Below are 24,063 nucleotides of genomic sequence, written 5' to 3'. Positions count from 1 at the left end.
AATTGAATCATTTTCTTAGGCCTTGTTTAGTTCCGAAAAGTGAAATATTTTCGGTACTGTAGCACTTTCGTTTGTTTGTGACAAATATTATCTAATCATGGACTAACTAGGATCAAAAGATTCGTCTCGTGATTTACAGCTAAACTGTGTAATTAGTTTTTATTTTCGTCTATATTTAATGTTTCATGCATGTGCCACAAGATTCGATGTGACGGGAATCTTGAAAACTTTTTAGATTTCAGGGTGAACTAAACAAGGCCTTAGGTGTAGCTGTTATTGGACCATAAGAATTCAATATTATTATTTGAGCATGAGCTAACCTGAATTTGGGTCCATTTCGCTGGAGAAAGTGGGTCCTTCTGCTATAGTCAATGACAACGATGGATCACCTCACCCGAAGTACCATCCAGAAAAACTAAATTAGAGGATGTACAAATTAGCCTGCAAAGGCATGAAACAAGGCTAAATCCAAAATATGATCTTGCTCATTTAAGCAATATAGCAGCCCAGTAATGGATATCAAAATTATTTGTGCACTGTGCTTTAAAAACACATCAGACCGTACATGAAAAATCTCCCAAATGACTATAAATTCTAAAGTTTAATACCGTAAAATGGCTGCATTTTTTTTACCACAAAAACAGTTTCTTTTGACCTTCGGAGCTCTTCAAACCTTAAGGTCAACTGGTCTAGCTAACGATGACTCACTTCTTCAACCTGCAAAGGTAGATATACTTTCAGATGGAACTACAGAGGAGTGGTGTGCTTACTGCATTGTGCGGGAGAACTTACCGTTTAATGTTTGTGCACAAAGCTATATCTTCTTTCTCGTATTTTCAATATTTTTGTGAATGGATCCTGAGGTCCTGCACAAAAGGCTATATAGGTGGATTCAGTTTTTATGTCGCAAAAAGGAAAAGAGCTCTGTAATGATTATAGAGTGCACAGATGAGAGATCAGTCTGCATTAGATGAATAAATCAAACATATAAATTGATGGAAAAAATTTTAGTGCTATAATAAACCTCTAAGGAAAGCATGTATATTAGCTATAAAAATTACTGTGGCAACTAAATATGTAAGTTATGGTCAGCTGCAGTCCCTGTAGAAATTACAGAAGAAAATAATGAAATGGCAAGAGTAGATCCTGGAACACATTAATCTGTTTCCATTGGGAATTCGAAAGTCCGACAAAGTAGATTGAGCATCAATTTTAAAGAATAGACTATGTAAATATCACTACTACAAAAAAAAATTTACGAGACATTTTGTTTTGGGCCACCAAGGTGGCCGGCTGGCGGCCCGCCTCGGTTAACCTGGGCTGGGCTGCCAGCCGGGCGACCGTTACGGATAATTCTTTAACCGTGGCGGTCACTGTAAGCAAACCGCCACGGTTAATCTTACGTTAACCGTGACGGTTGTCGTAAGTAAACCACCTCGGTTAATGCATTTACCGTGGCGGTTGCTTTAGAGAAACCGCCTCGGTTAATCTTTTAACCATGGCGGGCCGCTTAAGGGAACCGTCACGGTTAATGCTTTAACCGTGGCGGCCTCTTTACAGCGACCGCCACGGTTAACTGTTCATTAACCGTGGTGGTTTTATTAAATTGCCCGTCACAGTTAAGTCTGCGCCTATAAAAGCAACAGCCCGACCCCCTTCTTCTTCCCCGTGGCTCCTTCTTCATTTATTAGGTTTTGACCTCAAAACCCTAATATTTAATATCTTAGAGGGAAAAACTTTTTTCCCTTTTATTTGGTGAAGGGGGGCATTGCAAGAGGTGGATTTCTTACTCTCTAACTCTCATTTCTCCCTTTGCATTATTTAGGTGGTTTGCTAGATCTAGATCTAGATCCAAATGTTTTAGATCTAGATCCAAATGGAGGAGAGAAATAAAACTAGATTTAGGGCTACTCACATGTTTTCATATATCTTTATTTGTTTTTCTCCCTTTGTGTGTGCTAGGTGGTCGCAGCTATGGATAGGGAAGAGTGGATGTATAAGATACCGAGGGTCTGTAACGATTTAGCTTTTCTAGGACATGTGAGAAAGTTTGTTGCCGCTGCGAAAAAGCACCGTGTGTCTTTGGGTCGAGAGCGCATCATTTGTCCGTGCAATAGTTGTAAGAACAACCTTGTACAGGAAAATAACGTGGTGCAGTCTCACTTGATCCGGCATGGCTTCGTCAAGGACTACACCATCTGGAAGTATCACGGTGAAGAAGCAGATCCAAGTGTGACAGGTGCATCTGGCGGAGGTAACTCGTCAACGGTGAATGATGGGGGACGACAACCATCTGCATCAGCGGGCCTCCATGATCTGTTTGAAGACGGTGGCGGTGATGATGATGAGCAGGGTGATGTTGTCTTGGGTCCCGAAGATGTGGAGATTTTTTTTAAATGTTGCTAACCGTATGGATCAAGATGACGTTCTGTTTGGAAATCCGAAGTGGTTGGAGAATTTCAAAGAGATGAAGCAGGCAGCAATTGATCCCCTGTATGAGGGTTGTCCAAAGCATTTGACGGTGTTGCGTTTTAACCTCCAGATGCTCATGCTGAAGGCTCGCCATGGGTGGTCCGACACAAGCTTTAATGACCTGTTAGAGAGGCTTGCTGACTCATACCCAGAGGGTAACAAGGTGCCTGCCAATACCTACTGAGCGAAGAAGATGATCCGTCCAGTGGCGATGACGCTTAAAAAGTTTCATGCATGCCCTAACCATTGTATTTTATATCGGGGTAAGTATGAGAACTTGCAGAGCTGTCCGCACTGTGGCGCGAGCCGATATAAGAGGAATGCCGGTTGTCGTGCAGACGCGGATGTTGAGGGACCAACAAAGAGAGGGAACAAGAAAGCGAAGATCCAGATGGCCAAGAAGCAGATCCCATCTCCCGAGGATGAGGAAGAAGGGGGTTACATGCAGAGGAAAAGCCCTGCACTCTTAGTGTGGTACCTACCGGTGATCGATCGCCTACGTGTGCTATTCGGGAACCCAGAGGATGCCCAGCTGATGTCGTGGCATGCATCAGCAGAACGAATGAAGGATGATGGCAAGTTGCGACACCCCTCTGATGGCAAGCAGTGGAAGCGGTTTGACGCCAAGTTTCTGAAAGAGTTCGGTGATGAGGCGAGGAATGTCAAGTTCACACTAAGTACCGATGGGATGAATCCATTTGGTGACCTCAGTAGCTCCCACAGCACATGGCCAGTCATCCTAACCATCTACAACCTACCTCCATATCTATGTCAGAAGCGCAAGTATCTTTTACTAACCATGATTATTTCTGGACCATGACAGCCAGACAATGATATAGATGTGTTCCTGGAGCCGCTCATGGAGGACATGAAGATACTATGGGAAAAAGGGGTCAATATGATGGATGCATCATGAAAGGAGTGCTTCACTCTTAAAGCCATCATCTTTGTCACCATCACCGATTACCCTGGCCTTTTTTCACTATCGGGGCAGATCAAAGGTAAGTCAGGTTGTGTAGTCTGCATTGACGGTACATGCTATACTTACCTTAGTGCATCAAAAAAGTTGGTGTACATGAGGCACAGGCGATTCCTTGACAAAAAGCACAGGTACCGACACCCTTCAATGAATCAATTCTTTGATAACCAGGCGGAACCTCAAAGTGTTGAGCCCAAGAAGACGGGTTATGGGCAAAAGGTTTTTGACATTGTCAAGGGCATAAACTTTGAGTTTGGGAAGAAGAAGAAAGTTGAGCAAGGTGAGACCATAACAACGAAGAAGAGAAAGCGGGGTACGATGGAGGAAGAAGGAAAGCCTACCCCTGCTGTTCCTTTTAAAAAGCAGTCGTGTTTCTTCAAGTACCTGTCGTACTGGAAGGAGCTAGATACGCCTCAGCTAGACATCAAGACTAAGACGAAGGATGGTCTGAAATCACGTCTGGATCTTGTGAACCAGGACATTAGGACCGAAATTCATCCAACACCGGCCGCACAAAGCAGGAAAGTGGACCTTCCGGGTGCAAGCTACAACCTCACGACAGATGAGAAGCGGAACATTTGCCAGTGGCTTAGATGTGTCAAGGTGCCAACCGGTTTCTGTTCCAACATCAAGAGCCTAGTCTCAATGAAGGACCTCACACTCACCAGCTTCAATGCACATGACTGTCATGTCATGCTCACAGTTTTCCTCCCAATTGTGATCAAGGTTATCGAACCAGAGTACGTGAAGATGGTAATCACACGCCTAGGTCACTTCTTCAACTTTATCACACAAAAGGTCATCAATGAAGCTGAGCTGCCAGCACTAAAACAGTTCATTGCAGAGACACTTTGCCAACTCGAGATGTGCTTCCCGCCATCTTTCTTCGATATTATGCCTCACTTGATGATGCACATGGTTGATCAGATATAGGAACTTGGTCCCGTCTACCTGCACAAGATGTGGACGTATGAGAGGTTCATGTCGACCCTGAATAGATATATCCATAACTGTGCTTACCCGGAGGGCTCTATGATTGAGGCATACACAACAGAGGAGGCCATTAACTGCTGCATGAAATACATCCGGGATGGAAATGCAATTGGGCTGCCCGTCCCTGTGCATGAAGGCAGAACCATGGGTATGGGGTGCACGCGGAGGAAAGTACGCACGGATGTACAAGAAGAACAGTTGCAAGAGGCTCATCACAACACCCTTAATCAGTTAGTGGTCATGGACACTTGGGTTGAGATGCACCTAGAGGAGATTCGCCGTGGTTGTAACGGACGCACAGAGGCATGGGTACAGAGACAGCACAAGATGAATTTCACAACGTGGATCCAACAGCAGGGCATACCTCCCTATGGTGAAACTGATGAAGCGAGGCTTGCATCCGGTCCATCCTCCCAGATAACCTCATGGCATGGATACGATATCAATGGATATAGGTTTCACACAAAATAGAAAGACGGGAAGAGCGCAACACAGAATAGCGGTGTTCGATATGAGGGCATCGACGAGGCCACAGGGGAGACCAAGACATACTATTGGCAGATTTAAGAGATATGGGAACTTGACTATGGTGGTGAACTACAGATACCAATCTTTCGGTGCCAATAAGTCAAGCCAAAGGCAATTGTCGTGGACGAGTTTGGGCTAACCACCGTGGAGCTCCAAAGTGTCAGCTATAAAGATGATGAGTGGGTACTAGCAAACCGTGTCGCACAGGTAGCCTACTATGCAAAGCCCAAAGACCCGAAGAGGCATGTGGTTGTGTCTAGAAAGCAGAGGATCGTGGGAGCAGATGGAGTCCAGAGTCCCGAAGAACACAACCACTACGCAGAGTTCTCGCTCTTTACCGACCATCCGCGCAAGATCAAGCAAGTCGAGAACCGTTTAACCAAGAGTGGCATGAAGCCTTGGTTCCGCTCCGACGGTCAAAAGAAGTGTGTTATAGGATCACTCCCAAAATGAGATGTATGCCAAATGTAATCGTACTAGTACTACTTTATTTGTAATAATGTGAAAACTTATCGATTAGCAATAACTGTTTGTGTTACTAATTTTTATGTAATGGAACCAAATGTAATCGTACTACTACTACTACTACTACTACTACCACCACCACTCCCTAAACTTCTAGTACTACTCATGTTACAACCATTAGCAATTTAAAATCTATTTAAAAATGTGTTAAAACACTAAATTTTATAATTTAACAAAATATGGCAAACTTAACTATGGCGGGCATCATAAAGGAACCGCCACGGTTAATGTAGTATTAACCGTGGCGGTCGCCCTAACACGCCCGCCAGAGTTAAGTTTAACCGTGGCGGTCAGCCTTAGTCGCCCGTCTCGGTTAATTGTGACCTATAAGTACCCCTCCTCTCCCCCCGTTCTTTCCAAGTCCTTCGCGCGGTTCATTTCGACCCCGAAGGGCTACCAAATTTCCTCAGTCGCCACGCCGCCCGTCTTCCTCACCTCCGGCGCGCCACCACCGTCTTCCTCACCTCCGGCGCACTCCATCTTCCTCACCTCCGACGCGCGTGGAGGAGAGCCCCACCCGCGGCTGTGCCACGGTGAACCCTAGTGCCGCCATCGAGATCTACAGCGCTGAACCCTAGCACCGCCGTGCCTTTCTTCCTCGACTCAGTCGCTTTCTTCCTCGACTCCGTCGCGCGCTGAGGACAGCCCGTGCCCTGCCTCTCCATCCCTCGGCCGCTCTATTCCTGCCCGTGCCCTACCGCTCCAGGAGATCGACCCACGCTCCAAGGAGATCCAGAGCGCTGCCACCGTTATCTTTAGCGGCTTCCCCCCAGCTTCAACTTCCTTGGCTCTAAGATTCCCAGGTTGTGACAATTTTGCTCCAGTTGCAAGTTTCCGGTTATGCTGCTTGTACACATTTTGTTTCCTGTTATGGGTATGCTGCCTGTGATGCAACCGAAGCTTAATTTGTTAATTTTTAATAAGCAGATGCCACTGCCAGTGATGCCATTGATTTGATATTACACTGAGCATATGCCATTGATTGGTTGACTGAGCATATGGAAATGTCAATTTCATAATTTATACTAAGCATATGCCATTGATTGGTTAACTGAGTATATGCCATTAACTGGTTTACTAAGCATATGCAACTGACAATTTGATAATTTATACTAACAATATGCCATTACTGGTTAACTTCCTCTTACTACTGCTCCTACTCTCTCCTACTAGATTTACTAGTCGTACCGTAATCACACTGGATTTACTCTACTACTACACTACTACTACTACTACTACTACTGCTACTGTTACTGCTACTGCTACTGCTACTGCTACTACTGCTGCTCCTACTGCTGCTCCTACTGCTGCTGCTACTGCTACTGCTACTGCTACTGCTATTATTATTATTATTATTATTATTATATTTCAGCTTGGAGAGGCACCGTGCGCCAAAAGTTGGTTGAGCTAACTACCGAGGCATCCGAGCTGTGGACGAGGATATTTTTATTACAGTTATTTTTCAGTTCAGTCGTCTGTTAATAATTCTATCAATGTCAAGGATATATTTTTTATTACAAATATTATCATTTGCTGCCTGAGCTAATTACGGATGCACCGAGCTCTAGACAAGGATACTTTTTATTACTATTATTAACTATGAATAATTCCTTTCCATTCAATCACATGGGCGCTAGCAATTTCCTGAGGGGTGAAATTAAAAATCCTCAAGAATATATCATTACCATTCGGGTTGTACAATGTTTTAAATAGCGGGCTATAGAAAATAGCGTCTGCCTGTCCCAGACGCTATTTGCGCTATTGCGGACGCTATAGCGGCGCTATAGCCCCGCTATAGCGGCTTCTGTACACAGTAGCGTGCTATCGCTATCCACGCTATAGCGACGCTATAGCCGCTATAGCGGCGCTATAGCGCGCTATTTATTTAGAAACAGGCAAAATATATAATAGACAACAACAAATTCAAACAACCATCATATTTCACAATCAAATCACACATCACATGTGTTTCATAGTTTAATCACAAATTAACAATTATTAAGTCGGTCCAGAAGACCACATGAACTCAATCACTTGAAGCACCGGTGCACCACATAGCTAGCTGCACATTCCCTAATTAGTCACTTTGAGCTTCTGAATCTGAACCAAGTTCAGAACTCAAATAAGATGGCATTTCATTGTCCTCTTCTGAAGAAGCAGCAGATAACTCTTCATCCTCAAAAGTAGGGATCAACCTCTTTCTCTTCTTGTTCTTGTTACCTCCCCTCCTTGTTTCTTCTCTTTGTGGTGCAGCTGCAACTCCCTGTGATGATGCTCCAGTTTGTCCCTCCTGCTCTGGATCTTCCTCTGTTGGCTCAATACCAGTGAGCCATTCATTCTCTTCATCTTCTAAAGCATCAAGAACAGGTTTCTCGAGGGGATCTTTATCCCTGTTGTCCCTCTTTTGCCTCAATTTTGAGTTGAACTTGATATACATAAGGTCCCTCATTCTGTCATGAAGCAACATGTTTCTTTTTTTTGTGTGGACCTGCATACGTGTGATTTTTTCATGTCAATAAAAAATTAAAAATTATAGCAGCTAGCTGTTCAAATGACATAAGGATCAGACTCATACCTGTTCAAATGAACTCTAGCATCTCTCACAAGCTGATGAACTGCATGTCAAACTTAATATTCTAGCAGCTAGCTTTCTGAGGTTTGGTGCACTACTTCCATGGTTCAGCCACCACTTTGCTAAATTAAATAAACATAGGATAGGACAATGTAATATTGAATGTTATAGAGTACAGACTTACATTATAAATATAATAAGTACCAAGGCCAAAATTAATAGAGGGCTTACCTGGATCAAAATGAATATTTTTGCACTGCCTTTTAGCAATGTCCTTGCCAAAGGATCCTTCAGCATCTTGAAACTTTTGAAGCTCCTCAATAATCTTGTCCTGAGTGTCTTCATCTCTCACAAGCTTTGTGATGCAAGTTATTACACCATCTCTAAATGATTCATTGTCCTCTATTGACCTCTTGTTTTGATAATAATAGTAAGGGTTCAGGTAATAACCGGCCCTATGCAAAGGTGTCTTCAGCTTCATGTCCCACCTTTTGTCAATGAACTGAAAAACTTCCTCATACTTCTTCTTGTCATTGTTAAACTTCCTAGAGATCTCATTCTTAGCCTCTACTAGGTACCCATACAAGAACTACAGCTCTTTCGTCTTGTTTCTCCTTATCCTTCCTTTGCCTCAACTGCATGTTATTTGCCTTCTTTGACAACAAGTTCTGTATTTCTTCTAGCACATCAGATGGAACTTTGGTACACTTGGCAACACCACATTTAGGAACTTTAGCAAGGTGGTACTTGATTCTAGTTATTCCACCATGATAAAGTCCACTACAGAAGTTGCACTTGAGAGAGTTTTTCTTGTTCACATCTGGCATTGTGCAGTACTTCCAAGCAGGGTCACATGCTTCATTTGATTAGTTGCCTGTGGATGCAGTGCTGGATAAGCCTACAAAGTGGACAGAGTTAATAAGTGGGTGTTCATTGTCTCATCAAGAAATTCAGTAACAAAACAAAATTAATCATGCATTCTGAAACAGAAGCAGTCACTTGGCTCGGCCATTCTGTCACTAGTCACTACTACTAACTACGATAGATAACTCACTAACTCGATATGCAAATCACAGTAAAATCAATTATTCAATTCCTAAATTTCCTATCGCTTTTACAATACTGCACTACTGCTAAATACTTAATTTTAATTCGATTCCTATCTAGCATATGCATATCCATCTCATTCCAGAAATCCACAGAACAGGAAGATGAACAGGGTAGAAGAACTTACCAACTGTTGCCGCATTTGTTTCACTTGGCTCTGCCATTCTGTGACTGCGCCGTCGCCCAAACTGCTGCCGCCCAACCTGCCGCCGTCGCCCTTGATCTCGTCACCTAGCCTGCCGCCGTCTCCCTGGCCTTGCCTGCCGTCGTTGCCTTGGCCCTGCTTGCAGCCGTCGGCCAAGCCCTGCGTGCAGCCGTCGCCCAGACTGTGGCCGTCGCCCAGGAGAGGGAGGACGACCGGAGTGGGAGTGGAGAGGGGGATGGACGCCCGAGTCAGTGGGAGATCGAGGGAGAGCTGCGCAGGGCACGCCGTGCGGTCGCCAAGGAGCGCCGCCGCCCAGGAGGTCGGGAGGGAGGCTAGGGTCAGGAACTGAACGATGGGTTTAGGGTTTTAGGTAGTGTTGGGTCATGTGTTTCTTTGAATTGGGCCCTTAACAGGCTAAATTTGACTGGGCCGCCTTTTTTTTCTTGTCAGCAGATAAACACCAATAGCGCGCAAATAGCGGCGCTATGCCGCTACTTCAGTTTAGCGGCGCTATAGCGCGCTATAGCGCCGATAGCGTCGATAGCGTAAAAATGACATATAGCTTTGCGTCGGCTTATTCTGGCCGCTATAGCGGCGCTATAGCGTGAAAATAGCGCGCTATTTAAAACATTGGGGTTGTATGAAGCCCCCAAGGAAATACATATTCTTGAGTGCTAAACAAAACGACCAAGTTAAATCCATATTTCTTTAAGTGCTATTTGAAACCGTCAAGGTAATTCTTTGTTTACTTTAGTGTTATCACAAATTGCCAAGGTACGTAATTCACGTTTCCTTGGGTGTAACTAGAAACCGGTAAGGAAGTTCTAGTTTTATTGGGTGCAAACTCGCGAGTAAATTATTGTAGCTGCTAAGAAAAAATAATCAGTTTATAGTAATATTCCTCTTAGGCGCCGGTATATTAAACTCGTTGCATTTGTGTTAGTTAGACATTGAATTTATAGACACATGGTCCATTGACATGTTTGCAAAATGGTATACGTTTTTTCTTAGTAAACTAATCCAATAAGAAGTATATTTTTGTATTTTTTATGCATTGGAGAATGCATGTACTAGCACTTAGCTTGAAAATGCTTGTAGTACTACAACTTATTACTTGATGAATTTTTAATTTGAATTTGAGATGCACAAAGTATGTTTAGTTATCAGAGTTTTGAACTTCAATTTTTTTGAATCTTTCAAATGACCTCAAATGGAGATACAGTCGAAAACAAAGTTGTAGTACTAGACGAGATCAACTTTACAATTCAAACTTTTTTCATTTAAAGTTGTTTAGGTTCTCAAATATTCATCGCAAAAACCACTAAAGTAAAAAAATAAAGAAACATTCACTTAGTCACAAAAGACTTTATGGTGTAGGGTAAGTGTGTTTCACACTAAATCTTAAGTCATGAGATTAATTCCCAACTACAACAAATGTGGGATTATTTCTCTTTTTTTCCAATGCATATCATTGAGGGTCATCGTCACTCAAGAAAACTTATATCCTTAAGGGGTGTTACATTTCCTTGGGTGTCATCGGCACTCAAGGAAATGTATATACATCCTTGAGTGTTTTTATATTTTCTTAGGTGTTATTGGCACTCAAGGAAACTTATATCCCTTGGGTGTTGTTATATTTTCTAGACGGTGTTAAAAATTTGACCACTGATTTTTTCCTTGACGGCTTAACTCTCAAGAAATTGATTCCTGGTGGACCGCACTCAAGGAAATAGCTATTTCCCTATCTATCCTTGACGACCATTCTATGAGTTTTAGCCGCCAACATTGACTTGGCGGTTTGGCGTTTTTGTTGAGGGTTTTCGACCTTCAAGAATATTCAATTTTGCGGTAGTGATTGGATATAGGTTCAGTGTAGAGAAGAGATCTGCGATTAGATAATATACATTTTTTATCACCACCATAGGTAGATAATTACTTTAGTGTTATAATATAATATATATATAATCATAGATAGGTAGAATAGAATAAATAGATTGATAGACACCTAGATCACGCAAACATGGGAACCAAAGTTTTAGAAAGACACTACACAGACATACATAAGGGCCGAAATAAACGGTGGTTATCCAAAGGCATGGCATTGGTCGACTGGACAGCATCATGACGTAAAACAGAAGTCCTCCTCTCCTCCACTTGTCGTCGTCCACCCCTCCATCACCTCGTCCAGCACGGCGGCAGCGGCGCCCCCGTCGCGGAGGCCCTCGATGGTGGCCTTCTGCAGCTCGACCACCTTGGCCCTGACAACGGCGCCCTTCCCTTCCCTCTGCATCACCTCCCGCACCGTGGCCGCGATCTTGTCCCTCCCTTTGGACTCGGGCACCCGGTGCGTGGCGCCGACACCGTCGGAGAGCATCACGACATTTTGCCTCTGCTCCGTGTAGAGCGGCCACGCCACCATGGGCATGCCATAGACAAGGCTCTTGAGCACGGAGTTCTAGACGTACTGGGTGAGGAACCCGTCCGTGGCCCCGTGCGCCAGCACCTTGGTCTACGGCACCCACGACGGCACTACGAGCCCCACGCCGCTGGTCCGCTCCACGAAGCCCTTTGGGAGGTAGACGAAGGGGGTCCTCCTTGCTCTCCGCGTCGTAGTAGTTGTCGTTGACGGTGCCCTCGTCGCTGGGGCTCCGCACCACACACAGGAACCGCTGCCCGCTGAGCTCTAGCCCCAGCGCCAGCTCCCACACATGTGTTGGAACAAGGATCGCTAGAACACGCTGTCGGAGAAGAACAGTGACCACGCCTGTGGCGTGGTGATCACGGCGAATACAGAGAAACATATCTAGATTGAGACAATATTTTATGCTGCTAACAACCGCAGCCTTGACGATCTGTATTCTTGGTATTTATATCCATTAGGCTTGCCAAAACGTAGAGCCCTCCCTCGCCACGACACGCCCAGACCGCGCCACCATTCACGGAAGTTCATGCAGTACATGTGCTCCACGCATCATGGCGATGGACCGACTGACACACTACAGGCGATGTCATGACCGTGCACGCCTGCAGTCATGCTTAGCCCCTACTCCACCATTACAGACTCAAAAGGAAACACAAGGATTACATATGGTATCCAACAAATTAACTAACAAAACACCCCCTAATTCTGATGCACATCGACGACACCAAGAGCCCCCCTTAGTTCTACGAACTTGACTCGCTCCAGTGCTTTCGTGAAGATATCCGCAGCCTGTTCGTCAGTCTTGACATGCTCTATCTCCACATTGCCTTCCTCAACACACTCACGAAGAAAATAATACCAAGTATCAATGTGTTTGCTTCGATCATGGTAAACTGGATTCTTTCTGAGCATGATCACGATATATTGTCCATGAGAAGCTTCACCGTCGTCTCCCTTGTTCCAAGCATATCTGCAATGAGTCGACTTAGCCAAATGACTTGACACGCTGGTGCTGCTGCCACATATTCTGCTTCACAAGATGACAGTGTGACAATCTTCTGTTTCTGTGAAGCCTAGGTAACCAGACTAGTGCCTAAGAAGTAACCCACTCCGGTTGTGCTCTTCCTATCATCGGCATCACTTGCATAGTCACTATCACTGTACCCAATAAGCATTGGTTTCAGCTCAGCACCCCTTTCATATCTGCAACCATAGCCCATGGTTACCTTTACATAGAAGCAGCCTAGTGCTCCCTTCCTGGAGCCTCCATATGCCTGCTCACTACTTCTACTGAGTAGGCTAAATCTGGCCTGATATTAACAAGATAACTCAAGCTTCCAATCAAGCTTCTATACTCAGTAGGCATTAATGCATCTCATTCATTCAGTTTGGTTAGCTTTAGTCGATTCTCCATTGGAGTCTCACACGAGTTATAGTGACTCATACTAGCCACCTAAAGTATCTTGGCTGCATATGAACTATGACATAATGTGATGCCACTGACATCCTGTCGAACTTCTATACCCAGATAATAACTCAACAACCCCAAATCACTCAAGTCAAACTTCTTCTTCTTCTCTGACTTAAAAGATTTAATGTCCTTGACATTTGGTCCAGAGATGACCAAATCATTGACATACACCCCAACTATCAAAGGAGAATTGTTGTTGTTCCTCTTGTAGACAGTGATCTAATTTGTTCCTTACAAATCCTAGAGCAACCAATTCTTTGTCAAGCTTTGAGTTCTATGCTCTTGGTGTCTGCTTCAACCCATACAATGCCTTCCTTAGTTTGAGAACATTGCCTCCATTGCAAATTACAAAACTTGGAGAGACTGTTGCACATACACCATTTCAGAGAGATCACCATTAAGAAACACTAATTTTATGTCCATATGATGGACCTCACATCCACCTTGAGCAGCAAGTGCCAACAACACCCTTACAGTTTCATACCTTGCAATTGGAGCAACAACTTCTTCAAAATCGACACTAAAATGTTGAGCATATCCTTTGGCAACTAAGTAAGCTTTATACTTGACAATTTTACCATAAGGGTCTTTCTTGATCATGAAACCCCACTTTAGGCCTATTGCCTTTTGCTTCAGTTGTAATTCACTGACATCCCAAGTTTGATTCGCTTCAATGGCTTTCATCTGAGCTTCCATGGCCTGTCTCCAACACTGCTCTGTCATAGATTGTTCAACGGACCGAGATTCCTCAGCTGCAACTAAGCACAGCCCACTATACACAAAATCCTGAAGTTCTTTAGTAGTGTGAAGCAGGTTAGGGATGGTCTGATATCGCAGTGGCACTCCTTCTGAATCAGCCGACTGTCCTATCGGTGGAGTCACCCACTACACCACCGACGCATTAGAGACAGAGACGGGGGTCTGTGGAGGTGAATTCTGAGCACCCTCGAATGATGGAATTGATCCAGTAGGTGACAGTTGCTCCCCAACAGCATTAGACTACACATCAGCGGAATTGTTCAAAGTTTCGCCTATTGTTGGACCGGGAATAGTAACTTCTCATTGCACTGGAAACTCTAGTTTAGATTCTGCTGCAACTGTGACGCTAGTGCCATCTCCCTCCCAATTCCATGGTTTCTGCTCATCGAACACGACATCACGGGTGATCATCAACTTGTTTTTCATAGGATCATAGATTCTATATCCTTTCGTTCTCAGCTCATAGCCAAGAAACACACCTAGGACTACTCTGTCAGTGAGTTTGCTCAATCCGGGTCCAAGCACTTTTGCATAAGGTTCTCATGTGCTTGACCCTAGGTCTTCGACCATACCAAGCCTCAAACGGTGCCTGGCCCTTCGAGCTCTTTGTTGGAGACCGATTCAGTATATAAATAGTTGTGCTAATAGCTTCTCCCCAAAATCAAGTTGGCACCTTCATACTTCTCAAAAGACATCGAGCCATTTCAACAACCGCCTAGTTCCTGCACTCTACAATGCCATTTTGCTACAGAGTGTACATAGTTGTAGTATTGAGTCTAATCCCATGATCTCTGCAAAATTATACAAATGCTCCAGATTTGAATTCCCCACCCCCCGATCTGATCAGATTGCTTTCAAACACCGCCCTGACTAAACTTCAGTAGCTGTTATGAAAGTTTTGAAGTGTGCGAGTGCCTAATCCTTTCTTGACAGTAATTCGATCCACATGTATCGACTAAATTTATCAACAATTAACATAAAATAGGACTTGCCTCTTGGAGTTGGTGGTGCAATCTATCCATACAAATCGGTGTGAACAAGCTCTAATCCTTCTTTTGCACGCCACAGATGACTGTGGAAAGGGAGCACAGTGTAGCTTTCCCAAAGCACACCCATCACAGACTTGCTCAACTTTCTTGATTAGAGGTAGCCCATCTACCATGTCTCTCGCCCCTAGATCATGTAACACTCTGAAGTTCAAATGCCCAAACCGAGCATGCCACTTCCATGCTTCTTCTTCAATCTTGGTCACCAGACATATAGGTGCAAACAACTCCATCTCCATCGGATACAGTCTATTCTGCCTTCGTGCTCGTATCAACACACCACGAGCCACTCCAGTATCCTCTCGATCAAACACCTCCATAACTCCTTTATAAATTTCAACTCAACACCCCCCTTCTTCTAATTGGCCAAGACTGTTGATATTACACTAAAATGATGGAATGTAACAGACTTCAGTCAAACACGATGCTCATTGCTCTTCCCAGCCATAGTTACAGCGCCAACACCACATATCTCCACTATGGATCCATCACCAAACCTCAGAGCCCCACGTACAGACTCATCTAAGCTTGCTAATGCCGACCGGTTGCCTGTCATATGGTTTGTCGCACCCATATCTAGCATCCAAGCTCCCTAACCATATTTTTCAAGATAAACCCGATCTTGATTTAGGAATAGCTTTGAGCTCTAGGACCGAACTATGTTGCATACTTGTGCAACTAGTAGTGCTGGCTTCACTTCTGTATCTCCAGCAACATGATGAGCAACATCTTCTTGTTCTTCCTTGCCTTTCTTCTTATTCAGACACTCCCTAGCCCAGTGTCTGAAGACACCACACTTCTTGCATCTTCCTTTTCGATGTGGGGTACTTGACGATGGATGAGAACCAGCCCAGTCTCATGGATGGTCACAGTTGTTCTTGTTCCCATCAGAACCTCCTCGGCCTGCATTATCACGTCGAGCTTGATGACCTCCACCCTTGCCACCTAAAGAGGACAAGTCTGAGTGCATCATACGACTTTTATTTCTCGCTAGCCATTCTTCCTCTGTCATCAAAAGAGATTTCGTCTTCTCGGTGACTTGATCTACCATCGGCTCGAACCTGTCTTCAGCGGCCTGAGACGGCCTACAAGTTCTTCCACACTCAATTCCTTCTAGTCTACAAGTTCTTCAACACTCAATTCCTTCAAGTCGCAAAACATCTCTATAGTTACTGCAACTTGATTGTAACGCGGTGGTACTACTCTAAGAAACTTTTTTACCACCCATGTGTCATCGATGCTCTTGTCACCGAGGCCTTTTAGATTAGTCACCAATTTGCTGATCCTAATAGTGAAATCATCAATTGACTCACCAGCCTTGAACGAGATTGATTCAAACTCCACGAAGAGCTTCTGTGCATTGACCTCCTTGACTCTCTCTGCACCTAAACACATCGACTTTTATCGCCGCCCATGCTTCCTTCGCCGACTTCTTGTTCAGCAATAGAGAATGCATCTTAGGTGGCACGCCACGTAACATGGCGCTGATCGCAAGCCAATCACGTCTACGTTTAGGCTTGTCGCTCTCGATCGCGTCCCACATGTACATCGCCTTAAGATTACACTACACATAGACGCACCACTTTTGATAGTTTGTATGGGATAGCATCGGCTAGATCAGATTACTGGCAGCTTGATTCCACGCACGCTCTATCGTCTCCTCGTCCTTCCCACTGGTTCCCATAACGTCTGAAGTTAGGGTTCACGTCTCCTTCTAGATCTCGATAGATCGATCCACACAGCTTCTCCTCCTACTCCTTCTCGATGCCGAACACCTCTCCTTCGGCCACCAATGGCTCTGATACCACTTGTTGGAACAAGGATCGCTAGAACACGCTATCGGAGAAGAACGGTGACCACGCCTACCACATGGTGATCACGGCGAATATAGAGAAACAAATATAGATTGAGACAATGTTTTATGCTGCTAACAACCACAGCCTTGACGATCTATATAGCTTGGTATTTATACCCAACCGGGCTTGCCAAAATGCAGAGCCCTCCCTTGCCATGACACCCCTAGACCGCGCCGTTGTTCACGGTAGTTCACGCAGTACGTGCACTCCACGCATTGTGGCGAGAGACTGATCGACACACTATAGGCTATGTCATTACCATGCACGCCTGCAGTCATGCTTAGCCCCTACTTAACCATTATAGACTCAAAAGGAAACACGAGGATTACATATGGTATGCATCAAATTAACTAACAATATGCTAGGTCAGCAGCATGCCACCAAACCCAAATTAGACGAAGATCGCCGACCTAGGCGGCTGCCGGTCCAACCACTCCATGCACAGCGGTGGTGTGCCCTTGTTGTTGTCCTCGGTGTGGATGAGCACGCTGATCAGGTACACCGCGAGCCAGCTGCCCATGGTGTCCGGCTGGCTCAAGATCCTTGCAAGGCCTATCTCGACGGAGTTGAAGGAGTTGACAAGGATGGCGTTGGCCTCTCGGTACTTGGTGTCGTGGTGCACCATCCAGCGGTAGCAGGGGTCGGTCTTGTCCTGCAGCGGCATCAGGGGTAACGTAAAATTTGTCCATAAGGGCACATGTCCTCACAACATGGACCGCATGATTTACTCTGACATTCCTCCTCAGTAGGAGAGAGATATTTTTTATTGTCAATCCCCTATTAGGCACGAATCTCATAGCAAATCCCATGGTTCACAATGCAAGGGCATGTGCCCTTAACGGCAAATAAACTACGTTCTAGCATCAGGACGTCAGGACCCGGGATGGGCACGCACCCGTGCAGGTGCAGCGGCTCGAGGAGGTCCCAAAACTCGCAAGGAATGGAGACGTCCAGCTCTGGGAGGTGGAGGAGGAGCGTGAGCACATGGAGGTTGGTGGGGAAGAAGACGCACCTCCGTGGGACCCCCGCGGCATCGAGGGAGTCCACGCTGATCGAAGAGGTCGGCCACGAATGCCACATGGTCCGCCTTGATAGATGGTACATATCCTATACTAGATCTAATACAATAAGGAGAAGTACAAGTAGATCAAAAGTGTTAGGGTTAGACCATCAATAGAGGGAACAACAAGGGTGGCGGAAGTTGATCCTGAGGCAATGTCATCTGTGGTGGAGGAGATCCACGATAGTGTTGATGACGATGGCAGTGCGGACGTCAAGGCGCCGTGGATCCAGGGTCGGTGAGTCTTCCCACTGCTGGCTGTGCTCCCTAGATTGGATTAGGGTTTTCTAGAGTTTTGTGGATGTCGATGGGGGAAGAGTGGCGACTGTTCAACTCGTGAACAGTGCCGTTGGACCCCACCTCTTTATATAGCGTAGTGCGATGGGGGCTCACCAACCATTTAGGCTTGGGCGCCCCCAATCAGGGCATGAGTCAAGGCCCAATAAGGCCATTGGGCCATATTGGTAGGAGACCAAACCAACATTCTCCCCATTGATCTCACTCTATTCTTTATCTGTATTCTTTCTTTTCAAACTCTTTTACCTTATTCATTCCATCACTGATTAGTGCATAGAGCTGCTTCATCATCACAGTCTATCGCTGATAGACTTAACAACTATAGATACACTTCTCTGATCTAAAACAAAATTTGTTATTCTTTGGGCCTCCTTGTCCAGGAATCATAGGATTTCCCATAAACCCATGCCGGCCACGTGTTCTCTAAACACGCTGGGTGGTAAGCCTTTGGTAAGCGGATCCGCAAGCATCTTTTCAGTGCTTATATGCTCAAGCTTTATGACATGATCCCAGATCTTACCTTTCACAACATAGTACTTTATGTCAATGTGTTTGGTAGCACTAGTTGACCTATGTTGTGTCCATACTCTACTGCTGGATTATTATCGCAGTATAACTGTAGTGGCTTAGAAATGTCATCAACCACTCTTAAACTGGGTACGAACTTCTTTAACCAGTTCACCTGCCCTGATGCCTCAAAACATGCTACAAATTTGGCATACATTGTGGATGATGTAGTGACCATCTGTAATTTACTTTTCCACAATATGGCTCGATTTGTGAGAGTAAATACATAGCCTGACGTGGACTTTTTGTTATCTCACGCATAATCTGAATCTGAATATCCTACTATCTGCAGGGAATCTAATCTTCTATATGTAAGCATGAGGCTCTTTGTTCCTTGCAAATAACGCATGACCTTCTTTACTAACTTCCAGTGTTCCACGCCTGGATTACTATGAAATCTGCCAAGCAACCCGGTAACAAAAGCTAAGTCAGGGCGAGTACATACTTGAGCATACTGTAAACTTCCAATAGCCGAAGCATATGGAACTGATTTCATCTGATTGAGCTCATACTCGTTCTTGGGACACTGAAAATCCCCATATCTATCACCTTTGGCTATCGGTGCAGGTGACGCACTACATTTGTGCATATTGTATCTCTCTAGAACTTTTTCTATATATGCTTTCCGTGATAATCCCAATACCCCCTTCTTTCTCTCTCGGTGAATCTCTATGCCCAAAACATATGATGTCTCACCAAGATCTTTCATGTCAAACTTTGAGGAAAAAATTTCTTTGTTTCCTGAAGTAGACTGACATCACTAGTTGCAAGTAGGATATCATCCACATACAGGATTAGGAAGATGTACTTCCCATTCTTAAACTTTGCATAAACGCAGTTTTCCTCTACATTCTATTTAAACCCAAAACTTCTAATTGTTCTATCAAACATCAAATACCACTATCTTGAAGCTTGTATTAATCTAGGATTTCTTTAGGCGACATCCCATTCGCTCTTTTCCATCCATGACAAAACCTTTCGATTGTGTCATGTAAACAATTTCCTCCAAATCCCCATGTAGGAACATCGTCTTAACATCCATCTGATGTAGTTCTAACTCATAATGAGCCACTAGAGCCATTATGATCCTGAAAGAATCGTTACATGAGACTGAGAAAATGTCTCATTGTAACCAATCCCTTCTCTTTGGGTGAAGCCTTTTGCCACAAGTCGCGCTTTGAATCTTTCTACATTCCCTTAGGAGTCATATTTGGTTTTGTAGACCCACTTACAGCCTACTATTTTGGCTCCTTTAGGAATCTCTTCTAAATCCCAAACTCCATTGGAGCTCATTTATTTTATCTCTTCTCTCATAGTGTCTAGACACTTTGATGAGTTGGCGCTTCTCATGGCTTCATCATATGAGGTGGGATCACCCTCCATATGAAACTCATATGTGTTGAAGACTTCATAGTCATCTAGGATAGCTGACCTTCTGACTCTTTGAGACCTTCTCGGGGCCTCCACATTTGGCACCTCTTCTGGTTGGGGCTGTTGTTGGTCCCCTTCACCTGTGGCATCTGGTTCCTCTATAGGCTACGGAAGGACAGGTTCCTCATTTTCATCTGTTGTTGCCACAGGAGAGTGAGAAATAGGTTCTGGCATAGCAGTGTCTGACACTATCGGTGCATGCATAATGGGTAATTCAAAAAATGGCTCTTGAATCATCGAAGTGGGCGCATACACCCGCTTCTCTTCAAGATCAATCTTTCAAGCTACCATGCTCCCCCTGATCAACTCATCCTCTAGAAATACAGCGTGTCTCGTATCTAAAAATCTTGTATATATGTCTGGACAGTAGAAACCATAACCTTTTGATTTTTCTAGGTAGCCAATAAAATGGCAACTAACTGTCTTGGGATCTAGCTTTCCAATGTTGGAGTTAAATACTTTGGCCTCAGCAGGGCTCCCCCATACACACAAGTGGCTTAGTGAGGGTACTCTTCCTGTCCACAACTCATACGGTGTTTTAGGCACCGATTTACTGGGAACTCTGTTTAGAATGTGAATGGCGGTTTTTAATGCCTCCATCCACAAACTTAGCGGTAATGTATAGTAACTTATCATACTTCGCACCAAATCCTTCAGGGTACGATTGTGTCTTTCAGCTACTCCATTCTGCTGAGGCTCATCCGGTGTAGAATACGGGGCTACTATGCCATGCTCTTGTAAGAACATTGCAAAGGGTCAAGGAACTTGGCCATAAGGGGTATGCTGACCATAGTACTCCCCTCCATGGTCAGATCTGACTATCTTAATCTTTAGGTTGTGCTGATTTTCAACTTCAGCCTTAAATATCTTGAACTTATCTAATGCCTCTGTTCTTTCTTTAATTGGATAAATATACCCAAATCAGGAGTAATCATTTGTGGATGTTATGAATGAGTCATAGCCATCCACACTTTTCACAGGAAATGGTCCACAGATGTTTGTGTGGATTATCTATAAAATCCCTGTGCTTCGTTTGGCATTATTTTTAATTTGTTTTGCATACGTTCCTTAAATGCAATTTATGCATTGCTCTAATTCTGAGAACTCAAGTGGAGGAAGAATTTCATTCTTCACTAATCTCTCTATTCTCCTCCTCGAAATATGGCCTATGTGACAATGCAATAATTTCGACGATGTGTCTTGAGTTCGCTTTATTTTTCTATTCGCATTCTCACGCAAGGACGTATTTTCTGTAGCATCACATACAGAATTCACAGTTTCACGAAGTGATAATAAATAAAGATCTTGTTGGAATCCAACACCAACACAGTCATTATTACAATAAATCTGGCACTTGCCATCACCAAAATGACAAGCATAATCATCATCGTCTAAACATGACATACTAATCAAATTTCTTTGTAGCAAAGGAACATAAATGACATCTCTAAGTAAAAGAGTAAAGCCACTAGCAATCTCCAGGGAGACATCGCCAACAGCTTCAACATCTGCTCTGACTCTATTCGCCACTCTAATGTGTCTTTCTCTTTTTGCTATCGTCCTTGTCGAGCTGAACCCCTGTAAAGAATTAGCAACATGAACAGTTGCACCTGAGTCAATCCACCAAGTGGATTTAGAATAACTGACATACAGGGATTAATTTACAAAAGTAATAATATGAGCTTCATCTGTAGCCAATCAGGACATTTTTTCTTGTAGTGTCCCTCTTCATCTGTAGCCCCGGCCCATGGCCGCACCCCGCGGACTGTCCCGCACCCAGGCAGCCAATTTTTTTTGTTTACGTTCTTCGGCCCAGCAATGAAATTTGGCCCACTGCCGAGCCTTGCAAGGCACTCCCCCACACCCAGTCCGCAACCTGGGCCTGGGCCGAGAAAGCTCCCGCTCGCCTGGGCCGAATTGAGCCCGCGACAGCGCCGGCTGATCTGAGCCATTCAGATCAATCCAACGGACAGGAGTATTTTTCACTTGTATAAAACCCCGCCAACAGCCAGCACCCCCCAAAAGGCCAAAACCCTACTTCATTTTCTCCCAACCCTTCTCTCTCTCACCCAGCAGCGGCACCGGCCAAGAGCAGCAGCCGACGGCAGCCGTCTCTGTCCAGCACCAGCCCTCCAACCTTTCTTCTTTTATCTCCTACTCCCGCCATTTCCATGGTCACACAGGGCTTGCTGCCGCCTATGGCGTCCCGATCGGAAGCGGAAGATGGAGCAGCGCCGCTGCGGCGCCCCTCGCTGGAGCACGTGTGCGGTCGGAGCCGCGCGCGGTCCCGTTGAGTGGTCCTGCGGTAGTGCCATTTTGCTCGAACCCCATTTTGTTCACACACGACGCAGGAGCGACCGCGTGGTGGTGTCTCTGTGCACCGCGGCCAAGGACCGCCCGCGGTAAGCGACGGGGCCTCATAGGCCCTCTTTCTATTTTTCTTTGGGGTTCGGTTTGATGTTAGGGTTAGGGTTTGGTCTATTTCTGTAATCTTTTCTATCCCTATCTGGATCTACTAACTACATATGTGAGTGATACCATTGATAGATTAATCTGTGCATAGGATCGACTAGTAGTAGATCAAACGGGTACGTTCTTTTTTTAATGTAAATAAGATGGTACATATCCTATACTAGATCTAATACAATAAGGAGAAGTACAAGTAAGTAGATCAATAGTGTTAGGGTTAGACCGTCAATAGAGGGAACAACAGGGGTGGCGGAAGTCAATCCCGAGGCCATGTCGTCGCTGGTGGAGGAGATCCGCGACAATGTTGACGACGGCGGCGGTGCGGACGTCGAGGCGGCGTGGATCCGGCGTTGATGAGTCTTCCGATGTCTTCCCGTCGCTGGCAACGCTCCCTAGATCGGATTAGGGTTTTCTAGGGTTTTGTGGATGTTGGTGGGGAAGAGTGGCGACCCCCATCTCTTTATATAGCGCAGTGCGATGGGGCCCACTAACCATATAGGGTTGGGCGCCCCCGATTAGGGCGCGAGTCAAGGCCTAATAAGGCCATTGGGCCATATTGGTAGGAGATCAAACCAACACGCCTGAGCTCCAGGAGCAGGAGGAGCTCGGTGAGCGCGGGGAGGGAGCGCGCGCACTCCTCAGAGACATGAGCCGATGAGCGTCTCGATGGCGGTGCCGCACGGCAGGTCGGAGAGGTCGACGGGCGGGCGGGAGAGCGACGACACCGCGGGCGGCAGCGAGGCTAGGAAAACGCACGCTGCGTGGCCGACGCTGTGGACGCGAAGGTGATGAGCATGGTCGTGGCGCCGTGCCGCGACGCCAGGCGCTTGGCCAGCTCCGCCAGTGGGGATCAGGTGCCACATCCCTCGAGTCGCCAGTATCGCCACGTGCGGCCGGATGGAGCCATTGCTGCTGCCGTTGTTGTCCATTTTTATTAGCTGCTGGAGCTGGGGCGGTTTTTGCACTGGGTGGCCAGGGTGGTGGTGTGGTTTCTGCAACGCGGCCTGTGGTCTGCTGAGTGAGTGATGCAGCGACGAGAAGATGGCCGGGACGTGTGTGCTGCTCCCTGCGGCCGGGAAGGGTCGGTGTGAGGTCAGGGAGATGTCATGATCACGCAGGGTCATGGCAACCGACGAGAAAGGGAGAGAGACCTGTGTTGTCGTCGACTGCAGCCACCCCTGCGTGCTAGACCTACCGTACCTAGTTGGTGTTGTTGGCTGGCGGCTACAGGCGGCGACGCCGCCGGCTACACAGGCGGACGCGTTTGGCAAGGAGAGAACGGCTCCAGCAGCTACCTATCGCCTACCGCGAGGTTCAGAGGAAATCCACGCTAATTATTTGACGCATATTTGCTGATTGCTTTT

General features: G+C 45.5%; 1 long non-coding RNA gene and 1 pseudogene across 1 annotated transcript; both read right to left on the bottom strand.

The window, feature by feature from the left end:
* LOC8056095 lies at positions 7,406–9,685 on the bottom strand. The gene is made up of 4 exons (XR_002453166.1): positions 9,304–9,685; positions 8,301–8,967; positions 8,073–8,191; positions 7,406–7,985 (listed from the first exon to the last, which is right to left on the bottom strand). It is a non-coding gene; the product is annotated as an uncharacterized LOC8056095 (long non-coding RNA).
* LOC8061732 lies at positions 11,441–23,823 on the bottom strand (annotated as a pseudogene).

Source organism: Sorghum bicolor, chromosome 5 (assembly GCF_000003195.3).
Source record: "Sorghum bicolor cultivar BTx623 chromosome 5, Sorghum_bicolor_NCBIv3, whole genome shotgun sequence".
Classification (NCBI taxonomy): Eukaryota; Viridiplantae; Streptophyta; class Magnoliopsida; order Poales; family Poaceae; genus Sorghum; species Sorghum bicolor.
The sequence above is the reverse complement of the archived record's forward strand: the minus strand, read 5'-3'. Positions and strand labels throughout refer to the sequence as shown.